Source organism: Octodon degus, unplaced genomic scaffold (genome assembly GCF_000260255.1).
Source record: "Octodon degus isolate 3935 unplaced genomic scaffold, OctDeg1.0 scaffold00246, whole genome shotgun sequence".
NCBI classification, from domain to species: domain Eukaryota; kingdom Metazoa; phylum Chordata; class Mammalia; order Rodentia; family Octodontidae; genus Octodon; species Octodon degus.
The window spans coordinates 716,310-741,130 of NW_004524822.1; the positions used below are offsets into that span (position 1 = coordinate 716,310).

The 24,821-nt window shown below is 43.5% G+C and overlaps 1 protein-coding gene across 3 annotated transcripts in view; it reads left to right on the top strand.

Moving 5' to 3' along the window:
• Plekhg1 (pleckstrin homology and RhoGEF domain containing G1) overlaps nucleotides 1–24,821 on the top strand; it is a 227,751-nt gene that overhangs the window by 96,092 nt on the left and 106,838 nt on the right. The window contains exon 1 of one of the 3 annotated variants that reach the window (XM_023706253.1): nucleotides 6,526–6,569. The exons of the other annotated variants lie outside the window; for them this stretch is intronic. The gene's annotated coding sequence lies outside the window, so the exon portion shown is untranslated. Of the gene's footprint in view, nucleotides 1–6,525; nucleotides 6,570–24,821 lie in introns of those variants that run through there. 3 annotated transcript variants of the gene reach the window in all.

The window sequence follows — 24,821 nt, forward strand, 5'->3', positions numbered from 1 at the left end:
AAAAAAAAAAAAAAAAAAGTTGTAAATGTCAGGAAAAAATTATAGTCATTGTCATAAGCGAGATCCAACAAAGTAGTAGCAGCTGTGGTGGGGACAGAAGAGCTGCATGAGGAAACGATGAGCCCTGGAAAAACCTAGTGAAGTAGGAGCACTTTTTTTTTCTATACCAAATGCTGAGGGGGCCAAGAGACAAGGTCAGAAAGGGAGCAGAGAGTCAGGAACTGGGACAGGTCAGGCATCGGAGGCCGAGTTAGAGGATTTGATCATTAGTGTGGAAAAATGACACAGCGTGCAAGAAAGATGCTTCAGTGCATGGCATAGGGGTGAGGTGCTTTGCAATTTGGAAGATCCTGCATGATAGCCCTTCTCTCCAGAATATGGTGACACTAGTGCCGGAGGAAGATGTGCAGGGTGGAGGTGGAGAAAATTAGGTGCCGTGTGAGACTGAGTTAAGAAGTTCAAAAAAGTTGAAAAACTGGGTGGAGGTAGTAATGATTTGAATGTCAGAGGAAGGAGACAAGGCACAAAAGCTGGCTCCAATATTTCTGACTGGCAGAATCCCACATGTGATAGTAGCCCGGTCTGGGAGGAAGACTGTGTCTCATTTTGGGTGTGCTGCATTTCAGTTTCCTAAGAAGTCTCAAAGCTCAGATATTGAGTAATTAGTAACTTGGGTACTTGTCCAGCACTTGGCTGTTTGGACTCATAACACAATGAGCCCACTAAGCCGAGTTACTGGCTGACAACTCAAGAGAGACTGACATGGAATGTCAGGAGTGGTGGGAAAAAAAAAACAGGGTGTCGGGGCCCGGAGAAGGCAGAGTTTTAAGAAGAAACCAGGGCTCAAAGCATCAGATGCTGCCAAGACATTCTAGGAGAAAGAGACTCATAAATACTGACTGGCTGAGGCAGCTTCACCTGGCAGAGAGCTGCTGTGGAGGGGTGCAGGAGAGCCACAAACAGACCAGAGTGAGTTAGGGAAGTGATGAAGATGGTGAGGACAGATGACCCAGTTAGGATCTTCAGCCTCAAAATGAAAAGAGCTGGAGGTGTGTGCAGTGAGAGTCAAGGGAAGGAAAGGAGAGGTTGGATGGGCACATTTCCCACCTCTAGAGCAAAGAAGAGATGCCCTTGGGAGCCTTCATCTCCAGACAATAATGCTTATATGCCCAAGAACCCAAGTTCTTGGTTTACAAATGCATTTTTTAGGAATTAATTTCTATGAGCAGAATATGTGAGTGTTGGTATTCCCTTAATTTTCTCCTATGACCTCTCCAATGTCCAAGACCATAAATATGACATGAGACAGTCTGTGTAGTGCCTGGGTGAATTTTTCACCATGTCTCATTCAGACCACTCAGCCTGAGATGTGGTTAACACTCATGTAAAAGAAATGATTGCACATTGCCTTTTCTTTTCCTTTTTAGAAGAATATCATTGAATTTTCTCCAGCCTTTCATGTTGAGAACTATACCTATACCAAGAGCTCCACATGCTCCAGAGGTAGGAGACAGGCTTCACTTCCACCCCCTGGAGCAGTTACCCATGAACAGCTGTTCTCCCTAAACACAGTCCTTTGACCCAGGAGCCATTGCCAAGTCTAGAGTACAGTCTCTGTAGAATCTGAGAGAACCCAGGGATGTAGAGTCGATGCAGGGCTGTCTAGAATGAAGAGACTCAAACCTGCATCTAAATGTTGCTCCACCTCAGTTTCCTCTAAGCCTTCAATGCACTAATCAAGAGTTGCTGGACAGGTCAACAGCTGTAGCTCAAAGCCACACACTCACTCTGCAATGTGTATTGTACTTACTGGCTGTGATATTGTCCCATCCCTGTTGTCTAAACAGTCTGTTCATATAAAGACTCCTTTTCTGAGTGTGGATGCTTTGCCCCAGTGCACCTGCTTCAGAAACCCTGCGCCTGTGTAGGCCAGAGGTTACCCAAGGGAGCCTGCCTTGTAAAGCCACCCCCACTCCGCCACGAGGCCAAGCCACTGTTGCCGAGACCACCCAGCCCTCTGCTTAAAGGCCGAGCCTGGACCATTTGTGCTCGCTGTGCTGCCTGCCTGCCTCACAGTTGGAATAAGCTACTCATCAGGGGCAAAGTCATTTTAGCTGAATCAGCTGCCAAAGCAAAACTCTCTCCCGAGTGCCGCACCAGGCCTCAACCAAAGCCAGCTTGAGACTGCCCAGGTATAGCATGAAACGCTTCACCAGACAAAAGCACATCGCCCACGTTGTCGGCACAGCATCAGGCAGAAACATCCATCTTCAGGGGTTATTTTGTTCTTGGAATGCCAGGTCCAGGAGCCAGCCTTCCAGATGTTGGGGTTGGGGGGTCAAAATAACAAAGACTTTTCTTCCTACCCAGGTTTTGAACCATTTTGAGAGCAGGAAACACAGGAGGCAGCCAGGTGGAGGCCGTATCTTATGTCTCTGGGCAGGCGGCAGCTGCATACTGAACTGCAGCAAGGAAGGAGCCTTCCCGCCGCGGGCTGAAGCAGGGCAGCCGTCCCTACAGGAGCAGAGCTTGCACCTGGCCACCTGAATGCATTAGGAACTGAGGCAGAGCATGTGCTACCAGCAGGCAGCTCCCTGCCAGATGAGCACAAGAGTTCAGCTGTGATTATGCCAGTTTTTCCTTGAACGCTTGCCAGTGCACCTCCTAGCTGCTGCCTACAATAGAAGTATAGACATGGATTTACCAGAGAGCAGACAGACAGACAGACAGGAATCTCAGGACCGAAGGGCACCTCTCCCCACACAGCCCCACCCTTGCCTTGGCAGCTCCTTCCGGCTGTCATAGGAGGAGGTCAGCTCCTTGCTGTGGCGAAGGAAGGCCTACTTAATTCCAACGGCTTAGCACACGCTGTCACAGCTGACAGCCCTGTCATCGCAACTGGTCGTGCCAATCTTCAGTCAGCGTGTGCCAGGTGTCCTTGAGTGCGTGGATCCCCATGAGGTCCTAAGAGATTACAAAAAAAGATGAAAAACGGCCCAGTTAGGCCCACATCCTTAGGAGAGGTGAGTGTTTTTGAAACCTGGAAGATAAGTTGGTAACTCACGGGCATCCTAGGAACTGGGAGGCAGACACCTGAAAACTACAGGCTGTTGTGAACCCCGTTCACCCTTGGTGACCTTCAGAATGACTGGATTCTGGATGTCCCAGCTAAAGGAAGAGTGTTTCCGCCCTCCTTTTGAAGAGGAGAGCCAGCTTATTATAATTAAGCAGACTCAGGGGGGAAGATGACCTCATGAGCTCACCATCGAGCGGCTTCCCTTAGCTGGGGGAGGAGCACAGCTGGCCCTAGTGGGGTCTGCTCACTGAAGTCCGTCTGTGGGGGGAAGGGTGGGGCCGACCTCACAGGCAGGACGTTACTCTTCTTCCTCTTCCTGGCCATGTTTCTCTCATCAGTCAGAGTCATTGCTCAGCTTCCTGGGGCGGAGAGGGCTGGGGACCTTGGACACTCAGTATCCCACCTGCTGTCCCCAGCAAGCTAAGCGCAAGGGAATCTCACACCATTGTTGGATTTGAATCGCGATTACATCCAGGCAGCTCCTCCTTGTACTCAGGAAGCACCGCATCTGATGCAAAGATGGAGCCATTCTTTGTGTGGTGAGATAAGCAGGACACTGCTGCCCTGACGTATTTTGTCCTAGGCCAGAACATCACTGGCAAGCCACTGTGAGCTACTGAAGAGGCCTGGTGAGGAGCAAAGAGAAGGGCATGCTGGGAGAGGCCACCTGCCACCAGCGCGCGCTGGGATAGTGGCAGGCAGGTGGGTCTCACAGAGAGACAAAAGCACCAGGCAGCCTGGGGAGCGTGAGGAGGAGAGGTGAGGGCAGCCAGACCCCCGCCATGAGGGGTTCTTTCCCCTCCACAAGCCCTGTGCTGACTACATATATTATGCTGGACGCAGCAATCACAAAGGATGTTGGTCCCAGACTTCAAGAAAGCACAAAATCCAGGCTGCTAACGTGAGAAAACATGGAAGCTTTACCAACTGCTGACTCCCCGGCACCACCACGTGGTAGTGTTTCTTCTCCTCCCTTTTTCTCTCCATTCCCCCCCCACCTTCTTCTTCCTCTGAAGTTAGTTCTGAGGCCCGGTGTTAGGTCAAGGAGAGGACCCGCAACAGCAATCCCAGCAGTGTGTGGGCAGCACTCTGGTCAGGCGCCTGGGAGGTGGTGAGAGCAAGCGCGCCTTACTTTGCTGGGCTGCAGGGTGGTTGACTGCCCCCACCTGCCTCCTTCCTTCCACAAGTCCTGGGCAAGGGCTATTGGTGGGGGGGGGGGCTCTGCAGGGAGCTCAGTGTCTGAATTTGGCCAACTTGCTGCTACTTGAGAATGTTGCGACTTGCAGCATAGACCACAAGTCCTGTGCCTGTCATCTTGGACTCCTGATTGGTCTTTTGGGGCGAGGCTCTCAGATATGGTCAAGCATTTGGGGGACCGCACAATGGAAGGGTGTTGAGTAGCCCTTCTTTACAGTCTTAATCCTGGCCCTTGGCTTTCACCATGACTGCGGTTTTGGTCCCCTCACCCTGAGGATGGGATCAGTGGTGGCCTCTGTGTGTCTTGGTAGGCTCTCCCCTAGAATCCCTAACACTCCATTCCCAGCCCATTCCATCCCCTACCTTTGGACACAAAGTTCCAAAAAAGATATATGATTCTAGATCCCTGTCTCCTGGTCCTGTACCCTGATGAGTGACACTGGCCCATACCTTGGGCTGGCTGCTGAACCCCATCCTGGATCCGCTGCCCTGCTTCTCTGGAGGCCACTTCACCCCAGCAAGGAGTAGCTCCATAGGAGGCAGGTTGGGCCTGTCTTTGTGACTCTGCATGTGACAGCAAGCGAGATTGCTGGAGGCCTTTTGCCCTTTTCCCTAAAAGGTAGCATCAACCCATGTGAGGCTCTTCCCTGAAGCTTTCAGCTCAGCCCAGCCAGCTGTGGAAGAAGGAACTGCCCATGGGAAAGGGAAACACACAACTAAAGGGAACAGATGCACCCCACTTGGAGGAACAGGACTTGTATCTCTCATCACATGCTGCCCCCAGGCTCCCCATAGTCAAGTGCTATCTGGGGTCCTACCCTGAGTTTCAAGTGTGGTGGGAACAGAGCCAGCAGCTTCCTTCTCTTAAACCATTGTAAATTCCCATCCTCCTTTTCTGCATTCCCTCTTTCTACAATGATACCAAGATTTTCCTTATTTGAAAAGATCAAAATAATAAAGGAAAAAGTCAACCTAATAAACATGTAAAGTATATATCCTCAAATCATTTTTTTAGTAAACTTAACCTTTAAAAAAAAAAAAGTGATCAATTCTGGGAGGTTCGGGGAGTCTGCCCACCTCCTGCAGAAGTAGCCTTGATGTTATTAAATTAAATAAGATATAACTTGGGAAGAAAGGAAAAGGATGAAATGTGGTATGGATTACACTGCATAGTCATAAGAGTAATACTGAAAATAAATATAGAAGCCTCCCAGATTGCCTACAGTTAATTCAGTCTTAGTTTCTACCATCTAGTCTGAAGGAATATGGCACCCAGAGATACTAGGGATTCTAGAACTTTCTAGAACCTCTTGGCCTTCCTACCACTCTAATGCAGTTGGTCATAGGTCTCTCAACAGTGCCCACCTGGCATCCTGACCAGTAGGAGGCGTATGTGAACAAAGTGCCACATGAGTGTTTCTCAGGTCCCACCCACTCAGGACAAGGCCACCTCAGCTACCTCAGCAGCAGAGATAATTAGGCCACTGGAAGCAATTCATTTTTCAAAAGGCTTTGGGAGTTTACGTGGTTGTGAATTTTTATTACATCTCTTAACCACCTTTCTTCATCCTCAAAAGCCAATATAACTCTTTTTTTTTTCCAATATAACTCTTGAAGTGAACACACAGAATATGAGTAATGCCTTTCATTCCATGTAAGCACACTCTGTGTGTGTAGAAGAATGGTTCTCTTTGGAAAACCAATCGCCTGAAAGTGGATCCAGTACTGGAGAGAAAACAGGCTGAAATACGTAGGGATGCAGGCACCTGTCACACCCACCCACCCCTACACACACACACACACACACACACACACACACACACACACACAGTCCATCTCTCACTGTTGAAAATGAAGAATCAAAAATAATCACTCATATAAAGGAGACTGGCGCTTCATAAGCTTGACCATTCTATCAATCACCTCTCTTCCTTAGCCCTCGGTTTTATTTTTGCTGCTGTCAGGTTTTTCTTGTCTCCTCTCCCAAACTTTCCCTGGGCCTCAGGAGGGAGGGCTCCCAGCACCAAAGGATGAGGATGTGGGTGGAGGATGAAAACAGGAGGAACAGCCCAGGCCTGTCAGCCTGGGTGGAACACCTTCAAGGAGGATGTGCTCCTGCTCCCAGGGCAGCCTGACCAGGCAGCCCACTAGCCCTGGAGGACCACGGCTGCTGGGACCATGCTGTCAACCACTATGGTGGGCACTCTGGTCCGAGGGTGGAGGAACAGAAGCTCCCCTCGAAGAGCTGAGTCAAAAGGGCCCGTCCCACAGAGACAAGGTGGAATCCGGATTCAGGGTAAGCTTGTGACAATATGATGTGACTGGGTGACTTTTTTCAGAGGGATTTGGGGGAGGTAATTATGAGCTTATAAGCTCCCCCCCCAATAGAATTGATAAGTATAGGGTCTGTTGTGCTCCTTGGGTTATTATGAGTTGTGGCTAACTCATTTGTAGGAAGTTTACTTTCCTCTGCTTCAAAAATTTAGTAGTCACATAGAAAAAGATATCCAGTTGTTTCTGCCTTCTTTTAATTCAAAAGCTTATATTTGAAGGTGGAATACTTTGGTGGCATTTGTGTTAAACTAATAAGATTTAAAAAAAAAAGTGTTCTGCTTTTTGGCAACTTTCAGTCCAAATCATATGACTTCATTGCCTCTGGAATGGGAAATGACAAAAGTAGTTAGCTTGTGGGTTTCCCCACCAATTATTTTTATTTTCCTTTCTGTTACTATTGTTTTGAGGCAACAATAGAACTTTGACAGATATGTAGCTCTCCTGTTAACTTGGTTCAACGTGTTACTGTGATCCTTTTCTGAAATATGATTTTATTAGAAGAAAATACTTTTCAAAATCCCTGACCTCAATCTCTTCTGTCTAGACCTTGGACTTCTTAATGATACCTAGAGAACTCCTAGGTCTTGTGGAATGACCCTGGGGAGAAACACAGAGCCCGCTGAGGAAGCAGGTCTGTGGCCAGGAGTAGCAAACTCCCAGGGGATTTTGAGCTGGCCAGCTGTCCTTGGAAATGCTTTTATCTGACCCAGAATTGGGAGGACTTCCTAAGCCTTAAATGTGACTTCTCTTTCCTTCCAGCAAGTGTGTATTGAAAGCCTATGTGTATATATATATATATATATATATATATATATAGAGAGAGAGAGAGAGAGAGAGAGAGAGAGATTTCTAGTTACTGATACTGTGCTAGCCTGCTTTTAAGGTATAAAAAATTAAAAGTTGTTATGTGTCTTGTTGTGATAGTGGCTCCCACCCACATTTTTCAGGCTAGTTGTGCTTAGCAAGGATCGAGCCACAGGGCTGGGGGTATAGCTCAGTGAAGGAGCGCTTGCTCAGCATGTATGGGGCTCTGGCCTTGAGCTCCAGCTCTGAAAAAAAAAAGAAAGAAGTCATGAAATTATTTCAATAAATATTCATTGCTAGAGAATAAATTAGTCATTTAACTGGCTTTCTCAAACGTAGATGTCTGTTCTGTGTTCTAAACTGCCAGAGGATTATTAATTATTTGTGAACTCAGTGAGAAGTGACTCATAGTGTTTCAAAACTCAAGCACCTGATTCTGCTGCTTTGTTCATAGATGAGGAAAGAGCCCGGTAGCTGAGGCACTGTGGCCAGTGCAATGCCAGAGCAAGGCCTGGACTCAGTCTCTTGAGCCCTGAGTCCAGCATTTTCTCTCCTATTCCATACCCTCCTGGCACACGTGATCAATTTCTGTGGCAACATTCAGCATCTTACAAGATAGCAAAGTAATATGCTAACATGTAAGATATCTTTAAATCAATACATAAAGATCTTTAATACCTTTGATACATAATTATACATGTTTTGCATTTGCCTATTGTAATCCATGGGTACAATGTGTAATGATACCACAGTAGTTGTCGTATCCATTGCCAAATTCATTTCTTTGTATCGGGCATATTCAAAATCCTTCTATTAGCTATTTTGAAATATGCATTTCAGTGCTGTCCACCATTCTTTCCGATTTGCTTACAGATGACTAGATGTTATTCCTCCTACCCACCTCTACTCTTACTGTCAATATGTGTTCTTTTTAGCAGTTGTATTGAAGTATGATTCATATGCTACTCAAGTTACCCATTTAAAGTTCAATGGTTTCCAATATATCACATTACTCATTTTCTAAACTTGTGACAACATATAGGAACCAAACCATTTGCACTCTTACCCAGTGGAAGCATATATTTCAGTAGCATTCATTATGTTCATGATGTTTTGCAACTATTATTACTATTTCCAATGTGTTTCACTGTCCCAAACAGAAATTCTGTAATTGTTAAGCAATGACATCCCTTCTTTCCCCATCCAGCCTTTGATAACCTTGAATCTATTTTCTGTCTCTTAATTTGCATATTCTAGATGATCTGTGTAAGTAGAACGATACAATATGGGTACTTTTCTGATATTTTCCCCTCCGCATAATGTTTTCAAGACACCCATAGTATGTGGTCAAAATTCCCTGGTATTCATGGCCAAAGAGGTGGTCTGCAGGTAGGTAGTTCTTTTCTAGCAGCTTTCATAGATTGGTTCCAAAACCCCTATGGATACCAAAGCCCCACTATGCTCAGTACTTTATATAAACAGGCATATTTGTGTATAATCTGGGCACATCCTCTTGTATACTTTATATCATCTGTAAGTTATTTATAATATCTACTGTAATATAAATGCTATATAAATAGTTATACCCTATTATTTAGGAAATAATAGCAAGGAAAAGTCTCCACAGATTCAACACAGATGTAAAACATTTTTTCCCAAATATTCCGGTTGATTGAATATGCAACGTGGAACCTGCAGAGAAGCTTCCTATCCTTCAGCTATTGCGGGAAGGATGGGGAGGCATGAGAACAAGGCATGCAAACTGAAGCGCAGGATGATGACTGGTATCACCACAGGCTGTCTTTGCTATTGACAAGTCACTTACCCAGTCTCCCAAACATCAAATCGAGAACAAACATTTGCCAATTTTAACCTGCAACCAAGTTCTTCACTTTGTAGAGTGAGATTGTATTTATTTTAGTGTATGCATTTTTCATAAATTCTGTTTTTCTTTCTCTAGAAAGCCTCTCCTGCCAGGCTCCTCCCTCCTCTGAGTATTGGAAAGGCCCATGGGTCAGCTGCTCAGCATGTGCAGCTGGTTGTGTTTACTGTTCTGTGGTCTCCTCTCTTTATCTGCCCAGTGAGCCCAGTCAGATCCCCTTAGCTCGACACCATCTAATTCTATCATTTCCAATGTCTGTCCCGAGTCAGCACTCTAAATATCTGATAGCAGCGACTTCAGAAACATGATGTGTAAGATGCCGTCAAGCCAGGCGTCTGGTTCTCATAGATGGCCTGTGTGATCTCTCCTGATGCTCCACAAGTCATACCAGGTACTTAAGTTGTTGTGGCTTTTTCCATATCAAAGGCCTGCAGCCTACGATTGGCCCAGATATAAAATAATAATTTCTGCCTGTGGAGCTGTATACCCTATAGTCGAAAAGAAAGCCCTTCCTTCCTCATTTCTTAGTGGCAACCTGTAATCATGTTTGAGCAATTTTTGGAGTTTTTTTCTAAACCACCAGTGGGTTCCCTCTGTCAGCGGGGAGGAGCTTTTCTGCGTCAGTGGAATGACTCCCTTCTTTCCCAAGCCCAGCCACCCGCCTAGTGGGAAAAGGTGGTTGCAAGTCTCAGCCAATGATGATGCTGGGAGAAAAGTCAGACGATGAAGTCAGCTAATCACCAAATTTTTATTGAGGACCTAGAAGGCTTATGCAGCCATTAGAGAGTGTAACGGAGCCGCTAGAAGGTCTACCCAAGTCCGATGTCCTTGTTTAACTGCCACTGAGGTTTGAAGAAACCAGGGGCCAGGGTTGGCCCTGAGTTCTTGTCTGGCCAGCTCGTGGCCCATCTCCTAATTTTGGCCTGGGAGTGTCTGGTGGTAGCCTGGATTGAGACCTGCAAAACCCAATAGAATCTTTAGTCTTACCTCAGGTATGGTCTAGCAACTTCAGGATGGATAAAGTGGAGACAGAGGCTGTGCAACCACAACTCGCTGTTTGGCTTGTTTATATACTAAAAGGATTGTGTCTTTGTAAAGCAAAAAATAACTTTAATCCAATCTTTAATGAATGGTAATGATTAAATATGGCAGTAATGCTATAAAACAATTTACTGTATTTGTCACTTTTCTGGTGGAATTTGTTTCATACTCTGACATATGCTTACTTTAATTAGTTTAACTTTAGATATATAACTCTTTCTCACATTTCCTCATAATTAACTATGTAATCACCATTTAGTAGTAGCCCCTTATTTTAATTAAAATAATTATGGGTCTCAGATTCAATAAATATTCACTGAGTTGCTGCTGTGTATAAAACTAATGAATGTTCTGGAAAGAAAAGAACTCCTGGGGTTTCTCTAGAGTGATCCGGAGAAAGCACACATAAAGAAATGAGCAAATACAATACAAAAAAGCAGACTTAAGAGCTAAAAGGACATCCAAGGAAGGAATTATGTCTTTTAAGAAATGTGTATAGAGATTCCCCAGCAAGTATTAGACCTACCTAACCATTTCAGAGTATAGTACTTTTAAACTTGAAACTAAAGGAAATAGAAAGTAAACATTTCTGTCCCTCAGACTGAATAATTCAGTACTTTCGGTCTTTTTTGTTTTTAACTCACTGGGGTTCTAAGTTAAGCTGAAGATTTCAATGTTAAGATAGGTCATTATACTATTTAGAATGAGCAATTTAAAGCCCCCAGTGTACTGGTGACTTCCACAGTTAGAGAATTTGGGAAGGTTACCAGCATGAGCAAAGGTAGCGAGGCGTGAAATACAAATGGCAGCTGTGGAGAAGGTTGAACTGTCCAGTACGGCTGCAGGTGTAGAGCAGAAGCTAGAGGGCCTCAACGCCGAGCCAAGGGAGCTTGAACTTGAACTATAAACCTGGGGTGCTCTCCTGAGGTTTCCCAGCTTAGTATCCTGCATTAAAAGCATTAAAAGGCAGCCGTGTAGAAAGATGGTTTGAGGAAGCAAGAGACTGGGGCTAGCAAGTCACATGAAGTTTACTACAGTGATTTAGGCACAAAATAATGGAAGTAGAGATAAAAGATGGACTGAACAGATGTACACAAGGTTAACTGGGTCTTATTTTATGGCTTAAGTAAATGTTTTTATGAGTATGGCTCTTTATCTGTGAGATTTTAATTTACAGAAGAGGTCATGTAACAACATGGAGGCAGTGATCTCATTGAGGGGAGCTTTTCTTGCTCACATTTCTCAAAAGGAGCAGCCATACCACCACACGTGGGCCCACACAGGAGCAGAAAGGAGCAGGGAAGAGCTCTAGGCTGAATCCTGTATTGGGGCTTGTGTGAGATACACAAGGCAGAGCCAGTAAACAGTCGGGGACTGGCTAGACTGACTCATTCCAGGGGGCCTTGGGTCATAGAGGCGCTCCCTAGATTTCCTGTAGCTGGTTGGTTTAGAGCAGGGGAATTACTGTCTTGGCCTGTGGGAGTTAGGGAAGGAGCTGTTCCAGAACCTGAGCTCTAGATTGCAGAAAAGATGCTGTTAGTTTGGCTCTGTGATTAATAGACACAACCCAGACAAATGTCGAATCTCAGAAATACTAGTTGCAGCATCCAAGAGTGTCCTAAATGCTTTGTATTTACAGATTGTCTTAATCCTTTAGCAATCTGTGACAAATGCTAAAAGTCCCCATTTTAAACAGAAGTGGTTGGGACCGTGCAGTTTGTCCCAGACCTAATGAGCATGAAGGAATTTTGGACCTGGAGTTCCATACTAGGCATGATCGTCTTCACTCCCTGCTGCTGAGCTGTGGCCATGGACATGAACTTCACCACTCAATTGATCTTTGTCCCTCTGTGCTCTAGGTATGGTGCTGGTTCTGTTCATAAGGGCCTGGTGGAAACTTGTAGAAGCCTCCCCAGGACTGTGTGGCCTAAAGAGAGAGGAACAGAGGGAGGTAGTGTCTCTCTAAAAGTCTTCCTGTCTCTGTCTCCTATGGTAGGATTGCACGAAGATGCGTGCATTTATATACTGATGGACCAGCACTCGGCATGTTGAAAAATAATAAAATACTATAATGTGTGACGTAAGCACTGTCCCTTCTGCTTCATGAAAATTGCTTCTCAGCTTTTGGCTACTTTTTCTTGTCATTCTGACTTGAAGACTTAGATGCTCTCATATCGGCAAAGCCCCCAGCAAATTCCTTTTTTTCTGTGTTATCAGCCAGGGATTGAGGTTGCCCATGGCATTGGCCTTTGCATTACCCAGGAGAGACTCTGAGGTCCTGCCCTGGTAACTCCCCTGCTTTGGGCACATTCCAGCTCAAGGCCTTGGGTCCAGGCAGCTGCTGCCTGTGTCTTCCAGACTGCACAGTCCGGTTTTGTCCTCCAGCTCTTGGCTGACTTCTCAGCCCCCCTCTCCCTGTACATCCTCCTCCATCCCTTCTTCCAAGAGCTAGCTTCATGCTCAGGCCCTGTGGTAAGGTATCTGTAGTACACATTGTTCTACTTACAAATTACGTGATAATATCTATGGAGCACTGCCTTTGCCATCTACAAAGCCGTGAAGGTGATACAGAGTCGTGTGTGCCCCAGCTTAGGTCTTAGACACCTTGTCACTAGCTTGAGAAGCAGGATAAAACAGTAAAAGACATGAATGGCACTCTCAGAAAATGGAAGATCACTGGGACAGCTTTGTATGTAGTTGCTATTCCCCTTGTTATCTTTCTCCATGCTCCTTAGGAGTTGGTCGGGTTCCCCTGATCCTTTCTCTGGACTGGGCACCATTAGGACCAGCATCACAGATCTAGGTTAGAAGAAACTTTGTCAGATGAACGTGGCAGAAATTCCTGTTCTGTGTCCAGCATTAGTACATTACGTGGGGACAGTGACTGTCCTACATGTTGCAAGTAGTCATCTCCACACACAAAATACAAGTTCCAGCCCCAGAGTTTAAATCACCAGAGTTGAAAGGTCACTTTAACCACTTGTTGGTTGTGTCACTGTGAAGTTTAACTTCATAGAGTGGGCATGGTGGCACCCGCCTATAATCCCAGCTCTTAGGAGGCTGTAAACAGGCGGATCACTATGAGTCTGATCTACTAGTGAGACCCTGAACACCCTGTAGACCCTTCCCTAAAATACAAAAGAAAAAAAGAAAGAAATTTAATTTCATGTTTAGCACCATGTTTTCCTCAAGTACAAGATAAATATAATAGTAATTAAGTAGTATTGTTGTGAGCATTAAATGTGTTGCTTTTAAAGAAAAAATAATTATACGTACTAAGCAAGTATTACTCTATTTAGTTATTGTTATGTAATCCTTACGACTCAGTGAATTCTATCTTCTAGAAGTTTTCTAGTGAGTTCTTAGTAACTAGTGCTTCCTTACCTGTGTAACTCCTTTCTATCTGCCTTCTGCGCTAGTAAGTTTTTACAAAACCAAAGTTAAAAATCCTAAGCATTTCCCCTGGAATTCCAGAATCCCAGTGTTTTATTATCCAAACACTGACATTTTAATAGTCAACTGTGGCTTTTAAAAGAACTGGGAAGACACACAGAATCTGTCGGTCACCATATTGGAGTTCCTGTTGTGTTTTTGTTTCCATGTGAACTCTGTTTTTTCAAAGTTTATAAGTTCTTTGCTCCATGGTGAGATTCAGCAACAAGTTTCTGTTCCAAAGAACAATATTTGTTCTACCTGGTTTCCATTTTCTTTGCAAAAATGATTGCTCTATGATTTATGCTCCTGGAACTTGAATTTAGCTTGCCTTTTTTGCAGATGTAACTATTCATACTTGATAATTTTGAAAAACTTACAAGAACCTCTAAGTAGAGAACACTGTCCTTTGATTTTCAAATGCCACATTGCTGTTACATGGTTTTAATTTCAGATAACAGTGTAGATAACATTAGAAATTCACTAGAAACATGTCTCTGCTCCTCAGACTAGGAACTTAGACTATAGAAAGCATTTATTCCATATAGAAAACCAGGACTAATTCCTCTTTCCTTGAAATTTTAATGGATAGGGCAGGTGAACTAGCACTGGGGTAAACAGACTTGGATAGAATACTGGATCTTCTGCTTATTGGTTGTGTAATCTTGGACTTGTAAAATAGCTTGCTAAAGCCTCAGACTGCCAATATTTATATTGGGGACAAGGGCTGGGAACATAGCTCAGTAGCAGAACACTTGCCTAGCATGCACAGTCCCCAGTATTAGAAGTAAAAAAAAAGAAGTGGGGCTGGTAGAATCTTTATGAGGATTGAAAGAGACCATGCCTGGCCCTTACTACAGCTCCTAATAAGCGCAAGCTCCCAAATGTTCATCAGTATTGTTTCATGGAAAGCCAACCCTAAAGTTTCTATCATTAACTATATATCCAGTCATTAAAAGTTTCTTGAAACAAAATATCCTGTTTTTAAATCAAGGGAGATTTTGTGTGTAAATAACAATACAGTGAAAGAGTACATTTATTGCAATCATACTTTTTAGGAAGAAAGGAGGGAAAATCAGAAAAAGAATAATTCAGATTTGGACTCTTTGCCTTAAAAAATGTGGATGCATCGCTGCCTTGACTCTCTGCACAAGTCAGGTGAGCCTGGGCACTCGCTAAGCGTGTTGTGCACTGAGTTCAGGAAACACAGCCTAGAGCATCAGCCCAGACCCCGGCAGCATATCGGGAGCGGGATGAGGAAGAACCCAGATCACACAGACTGTTGCAGTGTGACATCTTTCTGTAAATATTTTTAAAAGTCCGTACATGCTTTAAATTATTTCTCTGACAGCTTAAATGGAAATTCCTAGGAAGTCTAGCAGGAATTTATAGGGAAACCTAGAAACCGACAGGAATGCCACACACCGGGAGGAGTGGAGTGCCCTTGGCGAGGTGTCTTCCCCCCTCTCCCTGAAGCCCTGAACTTCTTGAAGCCCTGCAGGGCTGGCAGCCTGCCAGTGCTGGAGTAAAATCTGCAGTCTTTAACTTGCAAACACAGGATGACATTTAGCCACTTGTTAATCTTGCCTTAAACACTTCAAAGTGTTTACACACTGATTACACACAAACTCACTAATGCACTTGCACACACACACACACACACACACACACACATCTCCTTCCTTTTTTGAGGATACATCAGTGTCCATTTTTCTTCAGCTCATTGACCTGACTTTGTGGAGGTGTCCTGGAACCCAACAGCTCTGTAAAGTGTACGAAAGGGATTGTTAGACAACCCAGCTAAGCAGCGAATATCTGGTTCATGAGCGTAGCTGCACAAGTTAAGAGATACAGGGGCCGGGGAGATGGCTCAGTAGAATAAGTGCTTGCCTGGCAAGCGCAAGAGCCTGAGCTCAATCCCCGGTTCCGCAAAAAAGAAAAATTAAAAAATTAAAAAAATAAATAAATAAATAAATTTTAAAGAAAAGAGATATACAGAGAAAGAAAATGTCTCAAGGCAAATGTTGTTCAAAAGTAGCCTTCATGTCCATGAGACTGAGTCCCCTGGTGGTAGATTGATGGTTTTAGAAATCAGTCTTTAAAGCTATGCCAGGAGGTGTTGTTTCTTTAATATTTCACCTATTAAGTAGAAGGCTGTTGTATTTTGAAAATTGACTTTTGAATTCCAGAACAGTATAAAAATTAGACTATGACCAATGAAAAATTCTTGATTGTAATTACTTTGTTGGATATAAATGTAGGAAAGAGTGCACACATATGCTACAACCTGCTAAAAAACTGTTTGGAAACTATGTGAGAAACTCTTCTAAATAGTTAAAGATTTTTGAACACTTTAAAATTTCTCCCAGCACTGAAATAGTCTATGTGATTTTTTTTTAATTCTGAAAGAATACAAACCATTACAAACAATTTGTAAGTTCTCAAGCTTAAAAAAATAGTAAAATTTCATTTACTTAGATGTACAGAGCAGGCTGCCGGGCTAGGGACGGTGGAGAGAGCCCTAAGCTTGGGCCTGGGCTTGCTAAGCCCTAACTCTCCCTGCTTGGGAGGTTATCTTCATTCCACTGGTTTCCTGGAAATCTCTGCAGAGTGGCCCAATTTAGGGACCAGCCTTTGAAGGAACCATCTGATGGGAAAGCCGTGGAGCAGATTCAGTGACACTCACCCGAGATGTGTGGGGAGACTGGGATCTGGGAGGTGGCACCAATACTCTTGTTGGTGACAAGCTTCTCTCTTATTTCAGAATCTTGCCTAGGGCTGGCCCTGGCAGAGGGAAACCCTTCTGCAGAGGTTCTGCTGGGTTACTCAGAGTCCCCAGCAGTCAGGGAAGAGAGGACTGCAGTATTCAGCTGTTTGTGTACAGCTGGGAGGGAGTTTGGCTTCTCTGCTGATGGAAACATCTGTTTACTCTGGCCAGCCTCATCATGAGGAGAGGACACAGACAGTCCCCCATGGTGCAAAGGAAAAAGCTGTGTTATGTTTTCTAATACCAGATCAGCTTTCTTATGGGGAAGAATAAAAAGTGTTCCTACATGGATACCTGGTTAAGAAAGTAAGTTTAGTTCTTTTCTCAGTACATTTCTCAAGGCATTTTGTTCTTCTGGTGTGGTTTTTTTTTTTTTTCTTTTTAAAATAATGTTATTATTAAAAGCCATTGTTGGCTAATTTGTCAACCAAGGAGATCAATCGTGAACTGCCTCATAGTAAATCGATTTTGATCATGTTATATCAGTTGTGTTCATTAAAGACATTTTCAGCATATTAATATTAATGGCTTGACTCCTTCACCTGGGTTGTTTTGTTTTGTTTTGTTTTGTTTTGTTTTGTTTTGTTTTGTTTTTGACGGAACCAAGAATTGAACTCATCCCTTGTGCTTGCCAAGGCAGTGCTTATTCTACTGAGCCAAATCCCTGCCCGGCCCTTCCTTCACCTGGTTCTGTGCTATAAAAATGAGATATACAATAAAACCTTACCTAGTCCAGCTCATTTAAAAATCCAGTTTTATTATTTCCATATGTGTGTGTGTGTGTGTGATTACACACACATGTGAACATAGAGTTTGTTCAGAGAAAATGTTTTATATACCTTTAATAAAATATTTAATGGGTCACAAATATCATGATGGAGCTGCTAGTGATTATGTGGGAAAGTGTAGTAAAATACAATCACAGTATCTCTAACTGCACTATAGGCCAGACACTATGTAAAGCTCTAAAACTCTTCATTTCTTCTTTTCAATCAACTGTGCAAACTGTGTGTGTGTTTAGGTGGGACTTGTATGCATTAGGTTGTATGCATGTCAAATCTTGGGCTCCCCTCTTCCATCAGAAGAGTTTAACTATCTACAGACGATTTGAAAAATAGATTGATTTGATTATCATTATTAAACTCGATCTCAGAAAAAGTCTGGTGTTTGGAGGTTTTTTTAAACAGTTTTATATAATTTATTTCTTTAAAATTCATCTTTTTCCTTTTGGGGTACAAAGGCAAGTTTCAAAGTGATATCAGATGATATGAAATTGGCAGTGTTTGTCACCCTCTCACTTCTTTTTTGCTTCACGTCCCACACATGTGACTGGTCTTAAGATTAAGGGCATCCGAATATGGCCCGTAGACTTGTTTAAAGTCAGTGTCTACTGTCGTGTTGTAGTTACATGAGAGTTACCACTGGGGAAACTCAATGCAGGGTATGGGAGATCACTTGTGCTTTTCTTCACTTTCCTATAGATTTATATTTATCTTAAGCAGACCAAAAAAAAATGTAAATATTCTCCAGAATACTCACCTGAGGTCTTTCGTCTCTGGCAGGTATCCAAGGAAAGAATTCTTTGACTCAGTGTGAAATGACTACCCAGCCTTCAGCCCTGGGAAGAGTCCCTTATGTAGCAGATAATTGCCTTGTACATGTAGGTCCCCCAAAATGCCTGTAGAGCACCTTCTAAATCCTCTTGCTAAGAGAGAAGAAAGCTTTTTAATCATGAGATCTAGCTACTCAACTCAGATCATACCATCTGGCTCTGCCCTTCTTGCTCACGCAAATGGCTAACCCCTGAGTTCTCCCTAAATAAGAGGCCCCAAAAGCTGACAGCTCACTGCCACTGAGAGTGTTCAGCACGTGAGAAGCACAGTCATGCCTCACACTTACTACACACTGAAGCCTCAAGAACCTCAGAAGCCCCCAAAACTAAGCAGGTTAAATGTGGCAAACTCAAACAATAAAGAGTCTCCCTCTTTTCCGAACAGTTTGCTAAGGATCTTAGTGAAGGCAAGGGGCCCTTAGCTAAACAAACAAAAACTTTCCTTTTGATTTATAATGTAAATAAATGAAAACTTTGAAATCATCTAATTGTCCTTCCCTTTTGGGGATAAATACTGGCAATTACCCATGGCCCCTGCTGTTTTTGCTAATTCTTGCTAGGTTTAGCATCTATAGAGCCAAATTTTAGATCACTGGTTTTGGTAAATAATTCACAGGGAGAATAATAATTGTCCTTGGCAGCGAGCAGGTTGATGTTGTTGCATGTTGCCTATGTTGCTGGCAATGATACAGAGGGGCTTCGTGAGGTCCCAATATTACAGGGAGTCAATTATGGGGTTGCAAACCAGAGAGAGGCTGCCCATGTGTTTCAGCTGGGCACAGACTGACAAACCATCCTGGGCTGGCTCAGGCTGCTTATGATAGGCTGGCAGTGTCGTTGGTCCCTCCTCAGTAGAAAGCAGTGGATCTCTCTGGAAGATGCCACTAAGTATATCATTTTCTCAATATGTGTCCTCAGGACAGGACATTAATCATCTAGGAACATGTTAGTAATTCTCAGGCTCCATTCCAGGCCCAAAGAGTATGGGACGAAGCAGTCAGTAATTTGACAAACCCTCTCTCTAGGAGCTTCTAATACCAGCTGTCTTAGTCACTTTCCTTGAGCCTGGGACAAAATACTCAACACTGACAACTTAAAGGAGAAAACTGGCTTAGATAAATTTTGGTATCAGAGAAGTGGGTTCATTGCCATGGTGCTACCTGATCAGCCATGTGGTAGTGAGTTCACGGGAGTGGTTTTGAGTGGTTTGGAGATGCTGGCAGAGGAAGCCCTAGAATGTTGTTAGCCAAACTTGACAGCAAATTCTGGCCAGAGCTCAGAAGACCAGAATGCTGATAAAAAGGTTTATGTGCATGTCTGAAAATAGCAGGGCCCTACCTTGCAAAAGTAAAAGACTTTGCTCTGGGAACTGTGCTCCAGAAGGACAGTCTAGGGAACTTGCTCCCCAGGATTCGGTTCACAGTGCTCATTCATCCAGGCATTGGAGGCCTCTGGAGCCATGGCCCAAGAGAGCCCAGCTATTGTTTAAACTGGCAGCAGATCTGGGTCTCATCCATGTGGTGCTAATTTTACAATCATGCAGGATGCAAAAGTTGTAGGGTGAGGAAGGCTTTCACTTAGATTTCAAAAGAAGGCCTGGGAAGCTAGGCAGTGTGCCCCTGATAGAGCAGTGAGTAAAGCTGCAGAAGTGAGGCCAAAAGTGTAGTGGAGACCTCAGAAAATTGCAGAAGATCATGGAACATCTGAAGAAAACAGCAGGCAGTGAGTAAGACCAGCCCAAGAAAGAAGCCCTAACAGCTACAACCACCATCAGTGCTTTAGGGACAGGGTGACCCAAGTGTTTGGGACTTCACATCTAATCACAGCTTGCCAAGGTCCTGGACATGAAATTACGTGATTGAATGTTTTCCCTGCTTGATTTTGAACTTGTTTTTTGGTCCCAATGGTTTTTATTCCTCCATCCCTCCTTTTTGAAATAGGAATGTTTACCCTGCACCATTGTATGTTGGTAGTGTTTAATTTTCTTTCTGATTTCTATAGGATTTCACAGTTACGAATTTGTCATAAGTCTCAAAGGCAATAACTTAAGAATTCGTCATAAGTCTCAAAAGTCCAACTTTTGGAGTTGGACTTTTCACCAATACTGGAACCATTAGGACTTTGGCAACTCTTAGAGATGGACTAAATACAATTTGAATAAAAAGATACACCTGAGTGCCTTGGTGGCCAGGGGCACAATGTTATGTTTTATATCTAGATATAGACAAAGTGTATCATGTGCGCATAGGAGGGACTTGTGCAAGGTGATCGGCTATGTAGTTTTATAGATAGATGACTTGCTCTTAGGAGGTAAGGTCTGGTCAGAAGAGATGATAAAAGTGGATGTAAGATTTAATCTCCCTCCCCAGATCCTTGTTGCAGCCTATCTCGGCTTATCCTTATCCTCCTCCATGACATGAGCAGCATCTCATCCGTTATGCCCTCCTGCCTTGGACCTAGCCAACTATGGGATATAAACATGAATCAAAATAAGCATTTCCTTTAAACTGTGGGTGCTGAGTATTGTGTTTCAGTGATGAGCAGAGTGACTAAGACTCACTGAAGGCTTGAGCTCCTGGAGCCAGATGACCTACTGTGATCCTCCTCCAGGTTTCTGTCTCTCCTTCTATAACATGAAAGATTCATCATAAACAGATCGGTCCCTTGGCACATATCCCAAGATCTCTAATTCTAGAAACCTATGATGCAGATGAACATGGCTGGCAGTTTTGGATCATGATGAATGGCTAGGCTCTGAAGTCTGACCACTTGGAGTCAAGTCCTGATGCCTGTGCTTCATACACTGCACATCCGAGTCAACATCAAAACCTGTTGTGCGCTGGCACAGTACAGGCACTGCAAGAGTTGTGGGGACTCTGTCAAAAGCTTGGAGAACAGCACCTGGTGCCTAGGGTGTGCTCACACATTTGCTAATCAAGTGCTAGTCTCTTTGTCCCTAAAACCCCCTGTGACTTTGAGGATGAGAGTTATAGTTTCTGCCCCCTTATTTCCTTATACTTAGTCTATGCACCAAAATTCTCTTAAACACTTGATATGGAAATAAGATAATATTTTAATGTTACTGAAAACTTGAGGTCATCAGAAGGTCTTCAAGTTGTGTATTTAGCAAGGCAGATTCTTTTTTTATTGATTGATTTTTTTTGGTGGAACCAGGGATTGAACTCAGGGCTTTGCACTTGCCAGGGAAGTGCTTATTCCACTGAGCCATCTCTCTGGCCCCAAGGCAGATAAATTTTTAAAGAACAAGCAACAAGTCCTTAGGAAGGCATTGATTATTTAGCCATGCAGGGCTGTGTGATTGCGTCTGTATTAGAACAAGAAAAGAAGTAAAATAAATTAGCATTATCTGTCTTCAAGGTTCTTTTAAACCTTTTGACAATTATCTTTGTATGATAGGAAGGCAACCAATATAACGGGCTGGGGGTTAGGTGAACTCTTTTTAATTTGTGGTAAAGCTGGGCTATTCATGTGTGCTCCATAATCTGTGTTATATAAGTGTTATATCACAATCAAGAGTAACCTTATGAATCAGGATGGTTCCCTGAACTTGAAGGTACTGAGGTTGACTGCAGCTAAAGGTCATGATCACAAGGTAGGCCACCACTTGCAGATAGACATATCTTGCTCCGCTCTTCAACATCACATGTTTAGCTGTAATTCTTCAAAACACAAATGTAAATTTTTTCAACAAATGGGAAATCAGTATCTTTTGCTACTTCGAAAGCAACACCTGGGCGACACAGTCCTTGTTAGATGCCTGGTACATTGGAGCACTTTCCAAAGGGCACTGGGGCCCTCTTATCACCAACAATGCTTTTCTTATTTTGTAGATACAAAAATCAGAGAATGTTCACCTGTGCCTGTATGTTGATCTTCAGCATTCTCTTTTGGGGTATCCAGACTTTTAGATTTGAAAACATGGCTAATTCTTGGAGAAATACCAAGGAGAAGCCAAACCCAAACTCTCAGTCTCATGATAAAGCCTTTCCACCCTCTCCTTACCCATCTCCTTATAACTTTATTCAAATGGAAGCAGGTAATGGACACAGGTTGTACACCAAGGGTTCCTAAATTTTGACTCACAATACTTAAATTTTTAAAATGTTTATTAGTATACTTTTGCAGTACATAACTACACTCATCGTAGGGAGTTGCTACATGTACAGTTTGCTCTGCTCGTTACAAAATGTCTATTGGAGAGCTACTTCTTGTAGCATGTATTTAAAAATCAAGCTTGAAAAGATTGTTTTGTTTTACCTTAACTTGGAGGTATGGTAACTAACCTCTTTGCAGCATAAATGTGGCTCTTTATCCTGGAAATACCTCTGGATTATCTTTTTTAAAAACATACTAGTACACCAGTCTCACCCTCCTGAGAAAAGGCTGTTTTTAAAACAGTATTCAATTGAAGACTTGCAGGATTCATGTAGTATCTTTATGTGGCTCAGTGTACTTGGTGCCTTTGAATTTGTGTTTATCCTATTATTATCCTTGAAAATATAAGCTAAATTAATTTAAGGTCTTTTGGGTTAAAGACCATAGTAAAAACTTCATTCTGGTTTAAAAAAATATGAGATGGGGAATTCAGGAGTCCTATTTTCATTAGGAGTTTTAAAAGACTGCAAGTGAAATAGTAGTAAATGTTTAGTTTCCACTGGCTCTTAAACTTCAGAGTTGAAAGTTCTCTCAGTGATTGATAGTCCAACTTCATCATGTACCTGTGAGGTTATTGAAACTAAATCTTAGTTCATTCTGTGAAATGAAGGAGGAGGTGGTCATTGTCCCATGTGCAGACCGACCAGCACCCAGCCACCTTTCTTCTGAGGTCAGGAGGTGACTGCACCATAGACATACTCTTAATCTCACCTGTGACCTCAGACCCACTCCTCCATCTGGTCTCCTTCCAATGGGATTGGGTAGTATCTCATATGGGCCTCAAGGGTCTTTCTTGTCCCTTCAGGAAAAGTCTAATCTGGAGATAGAAGAGGTTTACCGTTAACCTACAGTTAACCTCATCTTGGACCTCAGCATAATCCCTGACTAGTTCTAATATAATCCTTTATTCCTTTGGGCGGGCCATGTAGCTTTGAGCGCTTAAAGTCTCTTTAAAATTATATCTATTTGGGATGATGAAATAAAATCTCTGAAGTCTCTTCTTGTTATTTATCTAGAACCCCACCCTTATGTTTTCATCCTACGTTAATTACTTCCTTGGATTCTTAGGGATTTGACATTTGGTCAGGGAGGGCAGCATTTAGTCCACAGGAGTGGCTTAGGAGTGGCTTTTGAGCTCACTTGTGGGGAAATGTTGGTTTAGCCCATGTGCTCACCAGTTTCCTTCAACAAATTGTATCAGAAAATGTCTAAACAGATTAAAACCAAAATGTCAACAATAGAATAGAATGCAAAGACTATTTTGAAGATACCGTCATTATAAGAGGTTTCACTTAACAGGAACTCTTTAAAAATAAAATTATGACATGAGATTTACCCACGTAGAAGAGAATAGCCCACTCCTTCCGCATTTTCTTGGCCATGGGATTTCCACAGAAGTACAGAGAGGCAGGATGCCCACAGAAGATGCTGGGACTAGGCCATGCACGTGGGCATCACCACATAGGGCTTCCAGGCCCTGGAGGAGTGGCGCTGCAGCCTGCAGTCTCCTAAACAGACCTCCACAAACACATTAAGCACTCTGAAGTTTGTTAGACCTGCTAGATCCAAGGCAGTCTGAAGTAGCCTTTTCCCTCAGGGAAGCTTTTAGCTTTCTGCTTTTTTCTTCTACACCAGGATTAGAGGAAAGTGGCTGGTTTTGTTTTTCTGTCCTCCTCACCCGTCCCTCCTCCTTCTGCTCCTGGGGGAAGATATCACATATCAGAGGCCATCTTTCTGCGGAAAGACCGGGTGATGTCTGCAAATCCGCTCTGAGGCTTCTGCATAGTAGAATTTTTATCTCGAGGGTTCAGAAAGAAATAAACACTGGTATGGCGGACAGGATGGGGCTTTCCTCCCTTTCTAGGAAAAATGCTGGGGATTAATGCCTCCAGCTGCCTTCTTCAGTGATCGGTGTCAAAATTCACAAACACTCTTCTAAGCTAGAGGAGACCATGTGTTCTTTTTTCCTTGCCTGTAAGTCTGCTTATTTTGATGCACAAACCAAAACCTCTAATTTTAAGGTGTAACTTCTACCCTGTTTTTCAAAAGATACCAAAAAGAATTAGTGTTTTTTCAGAAGACCATCAAAAATAATTTCCTGCTTCAATATTTCTAAAAGAGTGAATAGGAGCCGGCCAAATAGCTCAGCGGACTAAAGTGCCTGCTTAGGCAGAGTGCGGCGGCCATGGTTTGATCTCCAGCATCCCGTGCTGACCACTCGGAGACAACAATTAAGACTGGGCATGGTGGTGCGAGCCTGTAATCCCAGCACTTGGGAGGCTGAAAACAGGAGAATCACTACAAATCCGATCTTCATAGTGAGACCTGTAGCCCCTGTAGACCCTGTCCTAAAATACAAAAAAAAAAAAAAAAAGAGTAGATATTAGGCAAGCGCAGGGACCAGGATGCAATCCCTGGCACCACTTGCTGCACTGGCTCCACCCCTGGGCACGCTGAGCTGGCCACAGAGACCAGGCGTGATGGCACACACCTGTAATCC